General features: G+C 43.3%; 1 protein-coding gene across 4 annotated transcripts in view; it reads left to right on the forward strand.

Annotated features, from left to right (window-relative positions):
- NIN (ninein) overlaps positions 1-13324 on the forward strand; it is a 105824-nt gene that overhangs the window by 27881 nt on the left and 64619 nt on the right. The gene's annotated exons all lie outside the window — the stretch shown is intronic.

Raw genomic sequence — 13324 nt, forward strand, 5'->3', positions numbered from 1 at the left:
ATTGAAGCAGGTCCAGTGATTGGGCATTGGGTTAGACCCTGATTGCAGCGACACTCTCATCAGAGGTCTGGGTTCCAAGAGACACAATCTGCATTAGGAGGTTTTATTCACAGATAGCTCAAGAGGCTTATTTTGCTCTTCTGTCTTTAGAGATAAGAACCTAATCCCCTTGGGCCCTATTGTCTTTGTGATATTAACAGTGAAGGCCAGGAAATTTCTTCAAAAGAGAAAAACAAAAACAAACCACTACTACCACAAACAACAGCAAAAGAGAGTGTAAGGAGTGTGTTTAAATGGTCATGGAGAATTGGGGGCGCCCATACCCCTATTGGTGGTCATGTAAAATGATAGAACTTTTCTGGAATTACATAAAACAGTAGGTATCAGGAACTATAAACATCTGTATGGCCAACCTATACCACTATCAGATTTTATGCTACACATATAATTATGGGTATGCATAAAGATGTGTGTGTAAGGATAGCCATTTAAAATTTTGTGGATATATAAAATAGTGCATATATAAATATACATAAGCTGGAGTAAAACATACAGTGCGTAAGCATGCATACTTAAATCATGTGTAAGTATATTACAGTATATTGGTTAGGGATGTGATGGTGTATCTTTGCAATTGAAGACTCAGCAGTTTTTAAACTGTGGTATAGAAGAATGTTTATTATTATAATTTTACTGAGAGCAAAATGGCCATCTTTTAAAAACCTATGTATAGGTTGTCGAATCGGAATGACAGAGCGAGGCACTACAGGGCTCTGTCCTCTCACAGAGGCTCTGAACAACCAGCAAGAACTGGCAGAAACATCCTTCTCAAAGTTCCAGAAAACGGTTAAAGGACTGCAGTAACAGGGCAAGTGCCAAATCAAGAAAAAGGCAACGTGAAAGTGGTAGGATCTGGTGGTGCCCCAGCTGGCCCCACCCTCATCCCTCACCTGCTCGGCTTGGATCCCACCCATATTCCCAGTGTGGTCCCTGGTCTCTGTTCTGGAGAGAGCAGAGTAACCCTCATGCATATACTGGGAGCATGTAAGTCTGGCCCAGTCTGTCTGGTGGTGGCCTGAGGGACTTGCCATCTCAGAACTTGCCCTGCATGTAGGAGACAGCTCACTAAGCTCTCCTATAGACTGCTGTGGTAGAGCAGAAAAGTAGTTGCCTGGGCAAGGGATTGCTGGCTGTAGGACATATGGTACAGTACATATGGTAGATATGCCTGGACTGTGAAACAAGTGTTTTCTAGGGAAGAGGGCACATTTGTATCCATGTAAATGGGAAAATTGTATATGCACAAAGAATCAGGGATGCCCTAACAGGGTTGGCCTGGAGCTATTCTCTAAACTGGGTTATATGGATAAGCCCTGGAGGAAAGGTCAATTGGCAAAGACTGGGAAATGTGTTTTGTTTCCTTTTTTTGTTTGTTTGTTTGTTCATTCAAGGAAAGCTCTATCATAACACTAGCTGGAGACACAATTTTTTTTTTTTAAAGATTTATTTATGTCTCTCCCCCCCACCCCCCACCCCCCACCCCGGTTGTCTGTTCTCTGTGTCTATTTGCTGCGTCGTCTTTGTCCGCTTCTGTTGTTGTCAGTGGCACCAGGAATCTGTGTTTCTTTTTGTTGCATCATCTTGTTGTGTCAGCTCTCCGTGTGTGTGGCACCATTCCTGGACAGGCTGCACTTTCTTTCACGCTGGGCGGTTCTCTTTACGGGGCGCACTCCTTGCGCCTGGGGCTCCCCTGCGTGGGGACACCCCTGCGTGGCACGGTACTCCTTACACGCATCAGCACTGTGCGTGGGCCAGCTGCACACGAGTCAAGGAGGCCCAGGGTTTGAACCGCAGACCTCCCATGTGGTAGACGGACGCCCTAACCACTGGGCCAAGTCCGCTTCCCTGGATATACGCTTAAGGAACAGATATCTCAGAGTCTAAATTCCAGCAGTAATACTTTAAAATATCAAAATGTCCATGTTTCAACAAAAGATTACAAAACATACAAAGAAATAGGAAATGGTGGCCTAGACAAAGAAAATTAAAGCATTAGAAACCATCCATGATGAGGACCAGACCTGGGACATACCAGAAAAGGACTTTTAAAAAATATACCAGGGGGGAGCAGATGTAGCTCAGTGGTTGAGTGCTTGCTTCCCATGTATGAGGTCCTGGGTTCAATGTTCCACAGTATGCTCAAAGAGGTAAAGGAAAACACGGACAAAGAACTAAAGGAAATCAGGAAAACAATAGATGAACACAAAGAGAATACCAATAAGGAGATGGTAATTATGAAAAAGAACCAAACAAAACTAAAGACCACAGTAATAGATATTAAAAATTCCCTTAAGAGAGGAGTTTCGTGAGAGTACACAAGGATGGATATAAAACATGTAATATTACACCCAAAACATATAGGGGACGACAGACTAATAATGTAAACCATAATGTAAAACATAGGATAACTAAAAATTTAGAAAACTGTATATCCTAAAGTATGGACCACAATGTAAGCACAGATGTCATCTTGTTTGAAAGCTATTGTCTCAGTCTGTACATCAGTTTAAGTAAATATGATAATGAATAAGTTATAAGAATATCGCTGTGGAAGGGAAAAGGTTTTATGGTGGATGTGTGGGAGTACTGTATATTGTATATATGAATTACTGTGATCTAAGGCTCTTGTGAAGAGAAGCTCAATAATTAGGAAAAAAGAAAAAGAAAAAGATAGGATGTAGAATTTTTCCAAATCAATACGTATTCTATATCTAACCTTTAAACCCATCGCTATATTCCATTTTACTAGTAAGGGATCCTGACATTATATTGGGCTTCACTTTTCAGGAAGTTTTGGATCACAGAGTGGTTCAACAATGGCAGTGGAGGAATATTGGTATAGGATGTTATTGACAGGTGATATATGGTTGACAGGGAGTTATACAGGGCATATGTCCAGGGTGCATGGTAATGTTTGGATATACTCATAGTGGCAACAATTAAAAACAACAGCTGGGGGGGTACTGGGTTCCTGGCCAGGGGTACTCTGTCGTGGTCCCTAGGGGAGCAGCGGCAGTCCCCCAGGTGTAATGGTAAGGACCAGGAAGGAATGAGGGTCCAACAGTGAGCCCCTGATACTAATGACTATGCTTGTGAGCCTATATGCCTGAAATAAGAACAAGGCCTAGAGCAGCACTGTGCCTAGGAGTTTCCTCCTGACAGCCTTCAGGTTACTCAAATGTGGCCACTCTCGAAGCCAAACTCAGCATGTAAATGCAATGCCTTCCCCCCAGCGTGGGACATGACACCCAGGGATGAGCCTCCCTGGCACTGAGGGATCACTACCAAGTACCAGCTGATGATGCAACTAGAAAATGACCTTGAATTAAAGGTTCAACACGGACCAGCAGAATATCCCTGTCTACATATAATAACAGGAGTTTAAAATGCTGTTTGACTTAATGTAAGGGGGAAATGGAAAGAAGAAATGAGTTTATATGGCTATGAGTCTCTAAAAAAGAGTCTGGAGGTTGTCAGAAGGATTGCCCTTATGCACACCTGAGCAGAGTCTCAGAGACAGATAAAGTAGATACAACCCCAGGTATTGGTTCTTTTGAGGGCTAAAGAGACCCACAGGTTCTATGGTCATGGCAGATGGGGTTCACTGCCATGTCAGTTGGCCCTTCTTTGGAGCTGGTGTTTCTGCATGATGGAGCTGGACACAGATGGGATCTCTTTTCACAAGACTTTCATGCTACTTTACTGAAATTGTAGTCGGTGCTGGGGTTTAAGATATATCTAGGGGATTTGAATCTCTGGACTGACAATATGATAGCCAGGCCCTGAGCCTCAACAGACTTCAACTCCTACACTCTGATTTATTGGACTTACTCCACTCAGCTAACATGGAGTTGAAGAAATGTCGACCACCACACCATGGAGCCTAGAGTGCCTACAACTGAAAGCAGGAGGATTGCATCCAGTATCCATGTGGAATCTAAGCCTCCTTTTGACATAGATGTGCAATGGACACAACCAGTCCAAGGTCCACAGAGAAGATGTGGCATTGGTGTGGGAAAAGTGGCCATGGTGGCTGCTGGGTGCGGGGAATGGGAGGAAGAGATGAGATGCGGAGGCATTTTCGGGACTTGGAGTTGTCCTGGGTGGTGCTTCAGGGACAATAACCGGACATTGTAGATCCTCCCAGGGCCCACTGGATGGAACGTGGCAGAGTATGGGCTATGATGTGGACCATTGACCATGAGGAGCAGCGATGCCCAGAGATATACTTACCAAATGCAATGGCTATGTCATGATGATGGGAGAGAGTGTTGCTGTGGGGGGAGTGGTGGGGTGGGGGCGGTGGGGTTGAATGGGACCTCATATTTTTTTAATGTAATATTTTTAAAAAATGAATAAAAAAATTAAAAAAAAAAATTCCCTACAAGGGTTCCACAGCAGACTGGAGCTGACACAAAAAGAATCAGTGACATTGAAGACAATTGAAATGTCCGGTCTAAAGAGCAGAAAGAAGAAAGAATGGAAAAAAGTGAACAGAGCATGAGGAACCTGTGGGATACCATCAAGCATTCAGATCCATACATTGTAGAAGTCCCAGAAGGAGAAGGAAGAGAGGAAGTGGTAGAATACTCAAAGAATTAATGGTGAAATCTTCCCAAATTTAATGAAAGACATACATATATACAAATCCAAGTTGCTAAACCAACTCCAAACAGGATAAACTCTAATAGACTTATACCATGACATACTATAATCAAACTGTTGAATGCCAAGATAGAGAATTCTGAGATCTCCAAGAGAGAAGCAATGTGTCACATACAAAGGACCCTCAATAAGAGTAAGTGCTGATTTCTCATCAAAATCATGGAGACATGAAGGCAGGGGATGGCATATTAGTGCTGAAAGCAAAAGCTGCCAATCAAGAATTTTATTTCTGGAAAAACTGTCTTTCAAAAATGAGGAAACAAGACATCCACAGATAAACAAAAGCGGAAGGAGTTTGTCACCATTAGACTGACCCTACAAGAGATGCTAAAGAGAGTTCTGCAGGTTGAAAGGAAAGGTCAACAGACCATAAATCGAAGCTGCATGAAGAAATAAAGCTCTCTGGTAGCGGTAATGACGGGTAAATATAAATGCCAGCACTACTGTATATATGGTTCATAACTCCACTTTTTACTTCCTAACAGGATCCAAAAGGAAAATGCATAAAATGTAATGATGGTAGTTTTGGTCTCGTAATGTATAAATATGTAATCTGTGATAACTACATAAAGGTGGGGGGCCAAGGGATATTGAAGTTAAGCAAATGAGATTATTACAGATTTAGGATGTTAAATTCAAACCCCATGGTAACTACAAAGAAAATATCAGAGAATATGCATGCTCACAGAGACAAGAGTATAGGTTGCCAGGGATGGTGGTTGGGGGAGCAGGGAGAGCAAGGGGATTGGGAAATTAATGCAAAATGAGTACAGGTTTCTGTTAGGGGAAATGGAAAAGGTTTAGTAATGGAAGATTGTGAATCTGTCACAACATTGTGAATGTTATTAATCCCTCTGTATGGTATGCTTGGGAGAGGTTGAAATTGGAAAGCTTATGTTGTATATATGTTCCCACAATTTGAAAAAAAGAGCAACTAAAGAGACTAACAGTTAAAGACAATACATGATCCTGGATGTGATCTAGCAAGGAAGGAGAGAAGGCTCAAAAGGACATTATTGGGACATGTGAAAAAGTTGGAATATTGACTGTAAACTTTATATCAATGTTAAATTTTTTTAACTCAATTACACTTAAGATGGGTGCATAAGTGAATAATGTTTTTGCTGTTATGAAATGTGCACAGCAGTATTAAGTGTTCAAGGAACAGGAGTACGCAACCTACTCTCATTCAGACATTCAGAAAATGGATTGATAAATAGATGGATAGAAGAGATTGATAGATCGATGGATAGATAGAATTATACAGCAGAGATGGCAAAATGTCAAAATTGGTGGATCTGGTTATCTAGAAGGAAAGGGGTATGTTGGAGTTCTCTGTATGGCCTTAGTATTATTTTTGTGTAACTGTCCTCTAAGTTTGAAAGTATTTCAAAATAATAAAGTTTAAATAAAACAAAATATATGTACATATGCAAAATATTGTTTTTACTTAAAATTAAATGAATAGAACTGTGATGAGAATTTTGATGAAGGAAAGAGTTTACTAGGGGGTTGTGCAAATATGTTACGTTTATTTCAACTCCAGCCAGTGTACAAGAAGGTTTCCCAATGGGGGTGGGGTGGGGAGGTATGGGAGGGTGGGTAATGAATATAATAGTTTTCTACAGGAAGTCTTTGAGAATTAGTGTGCTCCTCTCACACTAGCCCAGTGAAGGGAAAGGAGCTGGACAAGGAAGAAAAAATTGGGACAAGAATGAGATCAGGGTAACTCCAATTTCTGAGATGATAGACTGGATAACATCATTATGAATTTGTCACCAATCTTACCCACTACTGAAAAAAAAAGAAGAAGAAAAAAACACAAAAAACCAAGGTTGAGGAAACTTCCTGAGGGACTGATCACTTTGTTTCTCCCAGGCTCCATGCTAGGCGTCTCTCCCCGGCTGGGTGGTAGCCCCACAGGAGTAGGTTGGAAGGGCCGGGTGATGGGCTGAAGGTCCCCGTGTGTGCTTGTGGGGCAGGAGCTGCCAGGCAGGGTACAGGGAGCTCTTGTCTGAGATCCGCACACCCACTCTGCAGAGCTCATATTGTTTTTTTCCCCTCTTGATGAGGAAACCAAGCCTTAGAAAGCTTGAATATTCCTGACCCTGACAACAACTGAGGGTCCAGGTCATGTTCTTTTGATTCCAAAGCCCAGGCTGTTTCCATGAAGCTGTGCTGCCCAGGAAAGTGTTACAGTCTACCTGGGTAAGTAACTACATAAAATACTTCTGGGAGAATCTGAACGTGGTCATCATTAAATTGGGAGCTGTAGAAAGTACAAGTTGCACTAAACTCATAGGAGAAAGGGCTCCATAAACATGTTAAACATGTGCCAAGAGGTTACTTGAAAGAAATTAGTTTGGACCTGAGAGGATACAACATGCATCTCTGCCTTCTTCAGTGACTTGAGATGCAGGGCCTACTAACAAGGATTGGCCAGCTGATTCTCCCTAACAAGACTTGGAAAATAATCATAAAATGATTATCAACCAGAAATTTTTTTTTCTGTTGACTCAACTTTAGCTTCTTTAGGGCTTAGATTGACCAGTCAACCCTGGGAGCTGCCATATCACACTTGTCCACCGTCTTCAGCACCTTTGGGGGTGCTAGCCTTCTCCCCTAGGTCTCCCTCCCAGGCAGGGCTGATCAGAGGCACCCCTGTTAGCTTTGTGCCCAGAAGCTCCTGTGTTCCACCAAGAGGCATCGTTCAGAGACTGGTAAGAACTGATGTGGACACTGTTCCTAAAATTCTGTCACAAATAGGACCCAAAAGCCCAAACTGAACATCTGAATCTTGTGTGGAATTTCCAGAAGAGAGGAATAGTGGGGGGGCATGGTGCTAGTGACCCCTGGAAGCCAGCCGCCTTGGCCAGGGCTGTCTGCACACAGAGGCTGGATGCTGCTGCTGGCAGAAGGTTTCCTGTCAGAGCAGGAGCACACTGGGAAGCAAAAGGAATGGCCGGCCATGCACAGTGCTGATGCACACAAGGAGTGCTGTGCCATGTAGGGGTGTCCCCCGTGTAGGGGAGCCCCATGTGCAAGGAGTGCACCCCATAAGGAGAGCCGCCCCACGGAAAAAAAGTGCAGCCTGCCCAAGAATGGCGCCACACACACGCACACACGGAGAACTGATGCAGCAAGATGACACAACAGAAAGAGACACAGATTCCTGGTGCCACTGACAAGAAGAGAAGCAGACACAGAAGAACACACAGTGAATGGACACAGAGAGCAGACAACTGGCGGGCAGGGAGGGGAAGAGAAATAAATAAAAAAACCTTAAAAAAAAAAAGGAATGGCCAGGGGAGCAGATGTGGCTTGAGCAGTTGAGCTCCTGCCTCCCACACAAGAGGTCCCTGGTGTAGTTCCTGGTGCCTCCTAAAAAAGTAACCCGAAACAAACAACAAGCAAAACAAATGATAAAACCAACTCAGGGAAGCCGATGTGGCTCAGTGGTTGAGTGCCAGCTTCCCACATACGAGGTTCTGGGTTCAATCCAAAAGCCAAAAATCTTTGGTGTCTTTTTTTTAACTTTTTAAAAATTATTTTTAAAATATGTTTTTATTACAGAAATAGTGAACTTACAAAACAATTCTACACACATGTAGAATTCCCGTGCAATGCCTCTTCACCAACACACCACACTGTTGTCGAACATTTGTTACCAAATATGAGATAATATCAGATAATGAGATAATTACCACTAACTTTGGTCCATAGTGTACATTTGTCATATTTTTTCCATATCCCCCTATCATTAACATAGTACATCTTTGGCATTGATGCAAGAATATTACAGTATTGCTGTTAGCTATAGTCCATAGGTTACATTACTTGTATTTTCCCCATGCTTCTCCACATTCCCATAAACTCCGCATTAGTGACATACACCCGTTTTAGATCACAGAGGATTTTCTTACATTTGTACTATTAACCACAATTCTTACCCATCTCTGGATTCACTCTGTTATTCAGTTCCTAGATTTTTCTCTAGCTTTCTGTCAGTTGACATTTATACCTCTGAGGTCTTTTTGATGTTATTCATTTTTTCTTGGTGGCTCTTCTTCCCAACTCCTCCCCCAGACTTCCTCCTTCCCCCCATGGCCTCTACCCCTTCCTCTCCTCCTAAGTCGATCCCCATCTCTTGACCCTTTCTCCTCCCTTTTTTGGTCTCTCCATCTCTGCCTATCTCCTGTTCCCTCCCCCCCGCCCCCGTCTCTTGGTCTCAGTCTCTCTCTCCATCTCTATTTCCCTCCTGGCCTCCTGGTCTCTGTCAGTTTTTCTCTAGGTCTCTTAGTCTCTAGATCTCTTTCTCTCTCCGTTTCCCCTTCAATTCTTTCTCACCCTTTCTTAGTCAGAATAGCTGGTGTATGGGTCTGCACTCTAACTGGAATTCCTCCATGTGTGATGGTGTGTTCAGAATAGGCAAGAAAGTGAGGCCGTGCACTGTTGGTGTGGGTCTGTGCGGTGTTGGGGGGCGATGCTGTGTTGGAGTGGGGCCATGTAGTGGGGGTGCTGTGCAGTGTCGGGGTGGGACTGGGCAAGGCTCATTTGCTACGGGTCTGCCTTCTGCCAAGAAAGCTCCCTGGAGGCGCTTGTTTCGAGTTTTGCACATGCTTCGTTTTCGACCCCTTCCTGTCTTCAAATGGATGTCAGGAATTCTGTGAGCCTGGCAGAAATGTAGTCTGGAGGGCCTCCGACAGGCATTACCGCTCTGTAGTGGTCCTTTGGAGGGTAGTGGTGATTTATCAGGCTGAATAAATGGTCAGGAAAGGGAGTAGAAAGCAAGGAGCAGTTCAAAAGTACCATAAGGGTGGGACTTTCTTTATCATCCTTTGAAGTGTCCTCAGGTCGTTTTGGGAACAAGGAAATTTGAATTAATGTTAAAGTATCTGATCCCTCAACAGGTATAATACATTGCTTTGCCCATGGCAGGTGTTCAGTAAACAGCTTTCAGTGAACCTGCCTGACACTGGGGTGCATCTCTGACAATCTCCTCTCACTTCCCATGTATGAGCTCTGAATGCCGCTTCACTCCACACCCTAAGCTTGTGTTTTTGCAAAGATAGAATTTGATGGAATATATCGTGTTTAGGCTTTTGGGTAACTCTTTCAGCTTTCTCCGGGCTCCTCATTGCTTTGCCTTTTTGCCATCCATCTTGTGGATTTAGGAGAGCTGAGAGTCCCCCATGGCTACCACACAGGGGTTTGTGGTCATTTTTAGGAAGGAGTAAAAAGCAGACTCTGCACAGCTCAGTTGAGAGTTGGGGAAGCTGCGTTTCCACCATCCACACTGCTGTTGGAAAGGGAGCTGGGAGAGCTATGGGATAGGTGGGCATTGGGTATTTCTGTGCCCACAGCTGGCTAGTCTCTTCAGAGTGCCCATTCGCCCTGACATTGTATTTCAGTTTTCCTTTTATTATAAGTACAAGACCTTCTGGTCAAAATTCATTTGCATGGTGGCTCACTCTAGTGCTGGAACCTTAGCACCATTCTGGAACTATTTTTTTTCTTTTTTTAAAAAAATAAACCAGATGTGGAGCTAAGAGTGTGGTGTCTGAGCATCAACTTTGCTTTACTTCTAGGGCAAGAAGGAATAACTTTTTTTCTTCTTCTTCTTTTGAACTCCTTTAGGGGAATATTATCCATCTCTTCTGTAGACAAGACTGTTTGGTGCTTCCACCTTACTCTTTAACAGTCTTTAGGAGATTGAATCAAGGTTTCTGTATGGTCCCCTGCTCGGAACCAAGCGTTTTGTTTATGGACAAAACATCGACCCCCTAGACTTGGTCAGGTGGGACTTCTAGAAAGCCACCTTGCTATGACTGCTGTATCTCAGAGTAGACTCCCCAGGGCTGGAGTCCAGGACTCCTCTAGGCTCATCTGCTTTCCTTCAAAGCCCATTTTAATTTTTCTGTAGTGATGCTAAATAGGAGAAATGGAAAATGGGAAAGAAGGGGGAAAGACTCAGAAACTTGACAACTTAGGGAAGGAGAATCATAAATATACTTTCAAGGAAATAAAACATTGAAGGCAGGTGGTTCTTCATACCTTATCCACCTGGCATTTCATGTTCCTCCTTGGGGCTCATGACTGGAACCGTTATTTTCACCTATGTTAAAAAGCTATATGATGTAAATAATTTTACTTCTAAATTAACCGAATAACCCCGTATTATTTAGCATTGACAAAATTGCTCCAGAATGGAACCCTGAAATGTGTAAGCTACATCTGGATGTGCTGATAAGGTAAATAAGCTTTGCCGTAGGACCTGCAGTTTTGCACATCTGCTGAAGGACATGATAAGTCGGGCTGAGGCACTCATTAGTTTAACTGTGTAAGCGTATCTTAAAATCCCCACTGTGACCTCCCATTTGGGGATCTGATGCTGTGACCTCTAAAACCTTGAGTGAGATTGATATCGGAATCATAGACTTTTCAAATACTCAACAAAACAGTGGCTGATGACCGTGGATGTCCTCTCTGGCCCTTTACACCTTTACATCCTCCTTCTTCACCATCTGCTCATGTAAGTTCAATGAGGCTAAAAGGTGACTGTTTTTAAATGGTGTGGTTAATCTAATGCCTTATTAGTCATTCATGCATGGTTAGGAAGATTCAGGAATGAGGAAACCATAAAACCCCATGCTTCCTTTTTGCATGTGCTAATATCTTTATTCCAAAAAGATAATACCATTTAATAGATTGCTCTAGAAATTGACTTTGTGATGAATGCACATTCTGTGAACGATATTAACTTAAAGACTGCTCAAAATTGGTTATCAATGGCATTTAGAAGGAGAGAAGACACCCTAAGAGATTTCACCTTATCCCAATTCAGGTGTCGGGGTTGGCAGCAAAAGCATGACCCACAAAGGCTCTTGAGAGAAATACAGAGCAAAGTCAGCATCCCGAGTGGGCATCGGTTCCCCCTAGCCAGTGGGCCTCAACCTGGGGCCGCCGCAGGGAGATGCTTTACACACAGCACCCCTCTCTTGTGTTTGTGTGCCATGGTGAGGGAACCCCACTTCCACCCTGTCAGGGACAGATAAACCACCAGGGAGTGCGCTGGATGCCCACCCCAGTCAGACCATTCCGGTGAATCTCCCTCTGCTCGGGGCAGTAGGGGAAGGAACGTACTGGCGATGCCCTTGTGTATCCAGGATGGTGTTTCATCCTGCCAGGCTGACACACCTGTCCTGAGCACAGGATGTATTTGTGGGCCCCAGGGAACGTTGCAGGCTCTGCAGTAGGAAGGTACTCCACCAGTTAGCATGCAGCAAAAAAGTTTTCATTAAAAGCATTGTAGTTACTATAGTTCCTGGCAATGCAAAAATAAGGAAAGAAACCAAAAACCCAGAGGGTCCTTCATGGTCCGCTGTCAATTACCTTTCCTTGCTTAGAAAAAAGAATGTTTTAAACCACCGCTGTTCCATTACATGTGTGGGGGGTATTTAGTAGTAAATAACTAGATAACCATTTTGTACACTGGTGGGCATTGGATCACAGTGTATTTTTTCAGAGAGGGGCTTTCACACTTTTCTCCCCTGAAAAAGTACAGCATGTGCGATAAACTCCTTTGCCCCTGCCATCCCCAGACCATGATTGTGTTCTCACCCAGTGAAAATCCCACATTCTATTTTCTGGGGTTAGAAGTTTCGCTTTTAATCTTTTCTAAGCTTCCAGAGTCACTAAGAGTGTATCTTGAGATCTTCCACTAAAACTTAAGAATATGCAGTAAATTAAGGATGGTTCTGCATTGCCTCTTGTCTGACTAGCATCTGTGGGTGTCAGCTGCCAACAAGTAGCTCGGGTGTCTGGGTCGCTCCTGAATACTCACAAGTTGACACACTCTCTTCTGATAAAAGGTACCTTCAAATATGCATGCGGTTTTCAATATAAGTGTTGTATGCTTAAATGCTTCCTGTAGGAGAATCCTTTAACCTAATCCAATAACTTGGCTTCCACTCTTAAAAAACTGGATATAAATATCGCTAGAAACTGCGTAGCTAGCATAAATACTTCACTCTGAGCTTTGCTGAGCATTTTCAGAATGCTTCTGGCCACATTTGTGAATATAGTGAAATCTGAGCTTTCGCCAAAGGAAGGAGGTTTGGGAGAGAGGGGGCTGTTAGTTAAACATGGTCACCCAGTCCTCCCTCCCAGGGAAGCGAGAAAGGAATGGCTGGTCCCTAACGTGGTTTCAGTGGTGATAAGGAAGGGTTCGTCCTTTTAGTGCATCTCTGGTCAGCCACCCTCATTTTGATGATCTGTGTACAACCCTCATCCAGAAGTCTACATGTCCGAGTTCAGGCACATCTCATTAAGACTGTTATGTTCAACTGAAACACGTATTGTCTTCTCTAGAGAGACAGTATGTCTGGACAGTGAGACGACTGAGATCAAAGCATCACCAGTCATTTGTATTTTAATGGAATATTTTATTCTCCTAATAACATGGAAGGAGCTAAAAATTTGTATCTAGGATGACATTTGAATAGAGTGAAGTATTTATTTTATTGCTTTAAAGCTAGCCACTGTAGAGAAAGCGTAGTCAGTAGTTGTAGTGGTGCTGATGGCAGTGGCAGTGCTGATG

The sequence above is a fragment of the Dasypus novemcinctus genome, chromosome 3, assembly GCF_030445035.2.
Source record: "Dasypus novemcinctus isolate mDasNov1 chromosome 3, mDasNov1.1.hap2, whole genome shotgun sequence".
Lineage (NCBI taxonomy): Eukaryota > Metazoa > Chordata > Mammalia > Cingulata > Dasypodidae > Dasypus > Dasypus novemcinctus.